Source organism: Panulirus ornatus, chromosome 37 (assembly GCF_036320965.1).
Source record: "Panulirus ornatus isolate Po-2019 chromosome 37, ASM3632096v1, whole genome shotgun sequence".
Taxonomy (NCBI): Eukaryota; Metazoa; Arthropoda; class Malacostraca; order Decapoda; family Palinuridae; genus Panulirus; species Panulirus ornatus.
The window spans coordinates 10,463,790-10,471,025 of NC_092260.1; positions in this window are offsets into that span (position 1 = coordinate 10,463,790).

Here is a 7,236-nt window from a genome sequence, read left to right on the forward strand (position 1 = left end):
TGTACAAAAGTTCAGAACTGGAACTCGATCAAAAGGATAAAGACTCGGGTGTAGTAACCTCTGTTGACAGAGCCAGTCAAGCAGTTCACAGAAATAGGGAAAAGCGACGAACAAAATATCTTGGCATCATTGGCCGGGCTTTCGAGTTAAAGGTTAAGGGAAATCATCTTCATTCTCGGCATTCTATTGGTGCGTCCTTGTCTCGAACACTGTATTCAATTTCGGTTACTAAATCTAAAGAAAGAAAGGAACTAAACACAGGATGGGGCGACGAAAATGATTCCTGCACTGGGAAACAAATCCCAGGACAGCCGACTTAACGAATTAAATCTATTTCGTTAAGACAAGAGAGGGTTAAGAGGTGATCTAATACAGGGATTGAAAATGATCGAGAGCTTAGAGGATCTTAGTCGACACAGCTACTCAAGACCTGATGTGTCAGAGTATACTCGTGGTAATGGATACAAACTTCATGGTCAGACGTTTTATACTGATAATGGCTAAGGACTCTGTCTTCAACAGGAATGTCTACCAATGGCATGACTTAACAGAGTCGTGAAATCAGTACTACAGAAACGTCTGAGTAGATGAATATCACTTTATGACCACGACTAAAAATGTGTGCTCCTACCCAGGTACATGAAACGTTTTTGCATATATTTTCGATCTGAAATATCAGCATAACTTTCTATTCTCATCACACTAGAGCAATACAGCCTCGAAAGGACTCGATGGTCTGCTACTGTCTGAATACCTTATTAATTCCTTTGTTCTGCACCAGAGAACATATGGTCGACCATACGGAGTAAGTCGAGGTGTATGTGACTCTACCCTTTACTGGTTGAGGTTGTCAGGTCTGTTACTGCACAACTTCTCTTTCTGGCCTTGAGCCCAGCGACGAAACTTCGATCATTTTGGACACTTTAGTGGTCGGACACAGTCCACATAAGCGCTATCTTCATTATCTAATCCCCACCCTGTGCACAGCAATCCCTCCTCCAACCACAGCCCCCTGCACGGCAAATCCCTTCCCGACCCCCACCCCCTGCACGACCCTCTACTACCCCGACTCCCAACCACCGAACTCTCTTTCCTCAACCCCTCCTCCTGCACAACCAACCTCTCTGTGATCCCTCACCCCATGCACAACCCACCTCTCCCCTTTCCCTATACTTGCCCTCTAAGGCCCTCCTCCTCCTCCTCCTCCTCCTCTAGGAGGCATAAACTGGTGCACCTTCAAGTTCTATTTTACACTAGCTTTACCTCATGATGCACTCGCTCCGTGAAGCGGATGGATTTCCACCGTCATTCGCCTGTAATATCATTTAGCATCACATGAAAAGGTGATAACTTCACACAGAAGCGTCATCTGTAACCTGAATATCTTTGAGCCCAAACTGTATGGGAACTGACTTGTAATATCTTCTATGCTGCACTTGATGTGATAACTAAAGGTTTATTAATGAGTAGAAACTAATGAATTATATCTTAAGTTTCATAAAGAAACAGTGAGGTTTATAAGTGAATGATAACAAGAAATGAGGCATATGATAACTCAAATACGCATCTATGGGCAGAGTTTGGTCTTAAATGATAAAATAAGCGCTTCCAAACATGTAGTCTACAGAACAGGGTGTTAGATGAGATCGCATATTAGATACGGGAACAAACACAACTGGTTTATCATGTTGTGGTAAGTAGCAGAAAAATGTACAGGTTTTCTGACAGTATGAATCTTTTATATGATTTGACTTTGTCTCTCCATCATATTCCATCTTTTGATTTAATTACTGACATTGCCACCGAACCTTTGAAATGAATTCACCTGCGTTTTTCTTACAGGTGGCATTCAGAGGTGTTGGGTACAACCTCTCAATGCTGTAACAGGTAATAACAGGTTACCAACAGATGTGTTGGGTACAACCCCTCACTGCTGTACGAGACCATCAGATGTGTTGAGTACAACCCCTCACTGCTGTACGAGACCATCAGATGTGCTGGGTACAACCCCTCGCTGCTGTAAGAGGAGACCATCAGAGGCGCTGGATATTAGCCCCATCAACTGTAACAGAGGCTCTGAGTTCAAGTCCTTACCCTGGCCTCTCAGAATCGCTCTCCTATCTCCCTCCTATCACTACCATCTTCCTGTACCAATTAGTCGAACCAGTGACGACCATGACTCAGTCGCTCAAGACGACGCGTTTATGAGATTTGCTGTGAGCTGGTTCAGCTGGGGAGGACCAGTGGTGGCCTCTCGTGTCGGACCACAGCGGGAACCCGCTCGCCCGCCACCTCTTATGAAAGTCAGAGGTGAGGAGCAGTGGTTTCTTGGAAGCGAATACTAACTCCCTCGCGAAAAACGTGCGAATAACAAAGGCTATTATTGTACCTGGGTAAAATATCATTTACAATGACGAATTCGGAAACTAACTGAACGCCATTCCGTTTCCCCGATGCTACACACATCAACAGGTGCTTTGAGAAGTCTCCCAAGATGCCATGAGCCACAAATGACTGGGTGAATCACACAACACAACGAATCAAATCCAGTGTATCAACGGTGAGGATCTGAAGAATAATCGCTGCCCTTCCCCCTCCTCCCCAGGTCCATTCCCTCAGCACCAGGCGCAGATCAGAGAATACCAGGCGCCCTGAAGAATAGCTCTTTCTCCGCTTGGGAACGATCAACTAGATTCCTGAAGTCAAACCGCAAATTCAAATCCAGACAAATGAATGCAAATGACTTGGTCCAAGTACCCCGCCGCGCGCTCCTTCCATTGTATAACTTTGGCCAATTACTCTGAGTTATATTTATTAACCCCGTATTAATTAACAACACGTATTAATAACTTACAGATGGATTATTCATATGAGCTTGACATCGTACTGTAACTAAAGGTAATTGTATTCCTACCATAATAACTAAATAGTAAATCCTAACTCACTCTATAACTCGATAAAAAATACAATGGTGGCAGGAAAAGTGACTTTGCATCCTCTCATGAATGAGCAAATGATTCTCCTTCAGGGTAGTAACAGCAACTGGGGGAGCTCCAGCCCCTGCCCACAAGTTGCCACTCCCACATCCAGCCTCGCCCCTCCGGCAGAATGCCACATAACAGCCTAAAGTGATCCCAGGCTCGGAGTAAGGGCGAGAAAAGGCAAATCGCGAATATTAAGCTAGGCAAATTCCCTCGTGGGCCCCCTGCTGAGCAGCTAACACAGGCTCTGATGTATAAGCAGCGCCCTCTGTTGTGATGTCTCTATCAGCATACAAAATAATCACCTCTTTCTCCCGCACGTTTCACTATGCGTTCAAAATTGTACGGTCCCCGAAGGCCTGCGGTTCTGCCTTATGATCGAGCGTCGTACAAGGGGGCAGCTGAGGCCCGCCTTCCATGTTCACGTCAGGCCGAGTGAAGTGTGCGCGGGAGGCGGTAATAGCGCACACAACCTCACCTCCACCACCGCCAACAAATCATCTTCCATGTTTTGCATGATTTTCTGTAACTACTTCACCAGGATTGATTTATTCTTACAAAGTTCCCCCGGCACAAATATGGAACGTGGAGGGACAGATGCATCCCATGCTGGGGACGGCGTCCCAAGCCCCGTGTCCCAGCGCGGCCGGCTAAATCTGAGCACAGTAACAAATTGGCTCGGCCAGCGATGTTAAAAGATTTAGACATGACTAGAAGTGATTGTTACCGGGGCCCCCCCGCTGCTGTGAAGGTGTGGTCCCTGCTGAAATATCATCACCTTAATGACTAAATCTGACCCGGACACCGGCTATATCACAGCGAAATGGTTCTCTCCCGCTGCACACACAGACGCACGTACCTACACGCACGCACACAGGTCTGGGTACATGTAGATACTTGCATATATATCTTATACGTACAAAAGCACACAATATATATATATATATATATATATATATATATATATATATATATATATATATATATATATATATATATATATATATCAGAAGTAGAGGACACCGAAATGGAGATGGCAGGACAGAGTGAAAAAGGTTGAGTGATTGTCGGTGCTGAATAGATACGAGGCTTGGGCCTTAGATAAAAATATAGAGAAGATGGTAAATGTATTGGAAATTAAATGCATGAGGATAAAATGTGGTGTCGAGTGAGTTGGTCGAATAAGAAATGATACAGAGAGAGAGAGAGAGAGAGAGAGAGAGAGAGAGAGAGAGAGAGAGAGAGAGAGAGAGAGAGAGAGAGAGAGAGAGAGAGAGAGAGAGAGAGAGGTGGTAGTAAGAGGAGCGTGTAGTTGAGAACTGAAGAAGGAATATTGAAATAGTTTGGACACATGGAGATGAGTGAGGGAAGGATGACTAACAGGGTATATATGTCAGAAGTGGCGGGAACAAGGAAAAGGGGACACCAAAGAGGAGGTGGAAGGATAGAGCGAAATATGCTTCGAAAGTCAGAGGGCTGTACATGCAGGACGGTGACGGGGGTGTGCAAGGTATGGAGTTAATTGGAGCGATGTGGACGACATGCTGTCAATGGGCTAAGCCAGTGCATATGATGCGGTCTGGTGACACCAAGTATAGGTCTGTGGGGCCTGGTTATGGACAGGGGCTCTGACTACAGCGCATTACATACAGGTAGCTCGAGTGTGAAGGTGAGCGAATGAGGCCATTTCTCCGTCTGTTCCTGCCACTCCATTGCTAACACAGGAAACTGCGAATGTATGAAGTCCAGTGACTTACGTGATGTCAAGTGTTATGTGCGAGATGGAGAGATAGTTGTGGACATAACAGCAGCCCATGTCAGGGCTGAGGCAGAAGAAAAAAAAAAGACGGCAACCTTGGCCTAAGGAGTGGAACTGAACAGCTGCTTAATTATTGGCTCGCTACGCAACAACAATCACTAATCCTTCCAATACTTAGGAGAGAGATAGATAGAGAGAGAGATAGATAGATAGAGAGAGAGAGAGAGAGAGAGAGAGAGAGAGAGAGAGAGAGAGAGAGAGAGAGAGAGGAGGGGGGGGGGGGAGAGACTACAAGGAAGGTAGATCTCGTAACATTTTGTGAGACATACTTTGGCACTTACATTTCTGCTTGTCTACTGTGTCTCTATCTCGCCCCGTAGAAACCCTGAGCAGGATTGAAATGGTCTCTGGCGCACATCACTCCCATAGGCATGACGCTGAACCCTCCTCGTCTGTACCGTGATGTGCATCATCTCTCAAACGATCTGGTGTCAATATTCCTGTGGAGTTAACATGCACATTACTCCTAGAGAGAGTTGTGCATTGGGTAACACTTCAGATTACGTGATGCACCTTTCTTGTGCTTTCTTCCTCATCCTTTAACAATAATTAAGTTACTTTTCCAGCATTTATTTATTTGTTTTCCTCACACTATTCTAAGATATAAGTAACACCGTGTCAGCAGATGAATCTACTCCATCAACATCTGTTTAAGATACAGCATTAAGTTCTCTTGTCTCTCGAACGCAATAACTCTCGAACCTGCCACTCCTTCTTGTGGTGTCGGAAACTAAATATTTTGTTGGGAGAATTTGTTAAGACGTATCCAACACGGTTACAACTGAACTCGGAACGTATCAAGAATATATTTTTCTGGCGCTCGACCAGCCTGACCAGCTTTTCAGGGGTCTCACAATACTGCCCTCTCCTACCAACACCCCAGACTGACCAGCGATCACGTCCACTGCTTGTCTAATCACTTCTGATACTTACTTATTAATGCTGGGTGATAAACAAGGATGTGAGAAGACAGTCTGCGTCGTCCTATGACCTCACTACCAAGCACTGTGTGTACATGCCTGTGTACCTCTGTAAATATGTGTGCGTACGCATGTGTATGAGTGTGTGTGTGTGTGTGTGTGTGTGTGTGTGTGTGTGTGTGTGTGTGTGTGTGTGTGTGTGTTGTGTACGTAATTGCCTTACTGTGATCACCTATAATAAGGCAAGGCTACGATGGGCGCTCACGGCAGAAAAATCTACAGTGAAAAATAATGAGTTTTGCGAGACAACTGGGCCAAGGGGAGGAGCTTGACAGCCACTGTAGTGCTGGTACACTTTTTCCCCGAGTGAGGATCAACCTTACGGCCTTGAGATAATGAGACTCAGTCGCTGCCTCTTGCGCTAACGGGGTAAGTGTGTGCTTCTGTGTGCATTTGGAGGCGCGTGTTTCTGTGCTGTATTGCTCAACTGTTTGCATGTGTTTGCCTTTGGAATTGGGAGCACGTGTGTCTGTACGTGTGCGGTCGCTAGTGTTATCAGTGGCCCATGAAAAGTGTTGGTGCAGCCATTGGTCCACCAGGGGTGCCGGTACAGCCACTGGTCCACCAGGGGTGCTGGTGCAGCCACTGGTCCACCAGGGGTGCTGGTGCAGCCATTGGTCCACCAGGGGTGCTGGTGCAGCCACTGGTCCACCAGGGGTGCTGGTGCAGCCATTGGTCCACCAGGGGTGCTGGTACAGCCACTGGTCCACCAGGGGTGCAGGGGTGCTGGTGCAGCCACTGGTCCACCAGGGGTGCTGGTGCAGCCATTGGTCCACCAGGGGTGCTGATGCAGCCCTTGTTTTAATCAGAACAACTGTTTCATCAGTTTCTGTTGCTCAGGCACAGGGGCAAGGATCAGGTGACCTGCTTACTCAGAGAAGTTCGTCTCGCTGCATTTGAGAGAGCTCATTGCGCGAGGCTAATGGCTGTGCGCCTATTTCATTCTCATATTCTCTCTCTCTCTCTCTCTCTCTCTCTCTCTCTCTCTCTCTCTCTCTCTCTCTCTCTCTCTCTCTCTCCGTCGTAAGTCTCATGTGATGGTGTGCAATCAACCAGTCGTGTAAAAGGCCGTGATGGCGGTTGTCGTGGGTGTGTCTACACATGCCTCAGTACCGAACACCCGGGCATTAAGCGAACCCAGCCTCGTTCCATCACTGAGCCTTGCAGCCTCAGTGCCGCGCTAACTACACACCCAGTACGAGAAAGAAGTTGTTCAAAGCAATTTAAGACAGATAATCGCCATTTATCACAAGGCCAGCGCATGATTAGCAAGGGGGGAAATGATGGTCATTATTATTCAAGGTGAACTTGATAGCGGATGACCACGAAGTCTTGTGGTGATACTGGGATCGATTAGCATTTCTGATGACGGCTCGCCTACGTCATGCCGCGTGGGAGCTCCTTTGATCCCGCCTTTGATACGGGGGTTTGATACGTCTAATGGTCTCTAATGCTC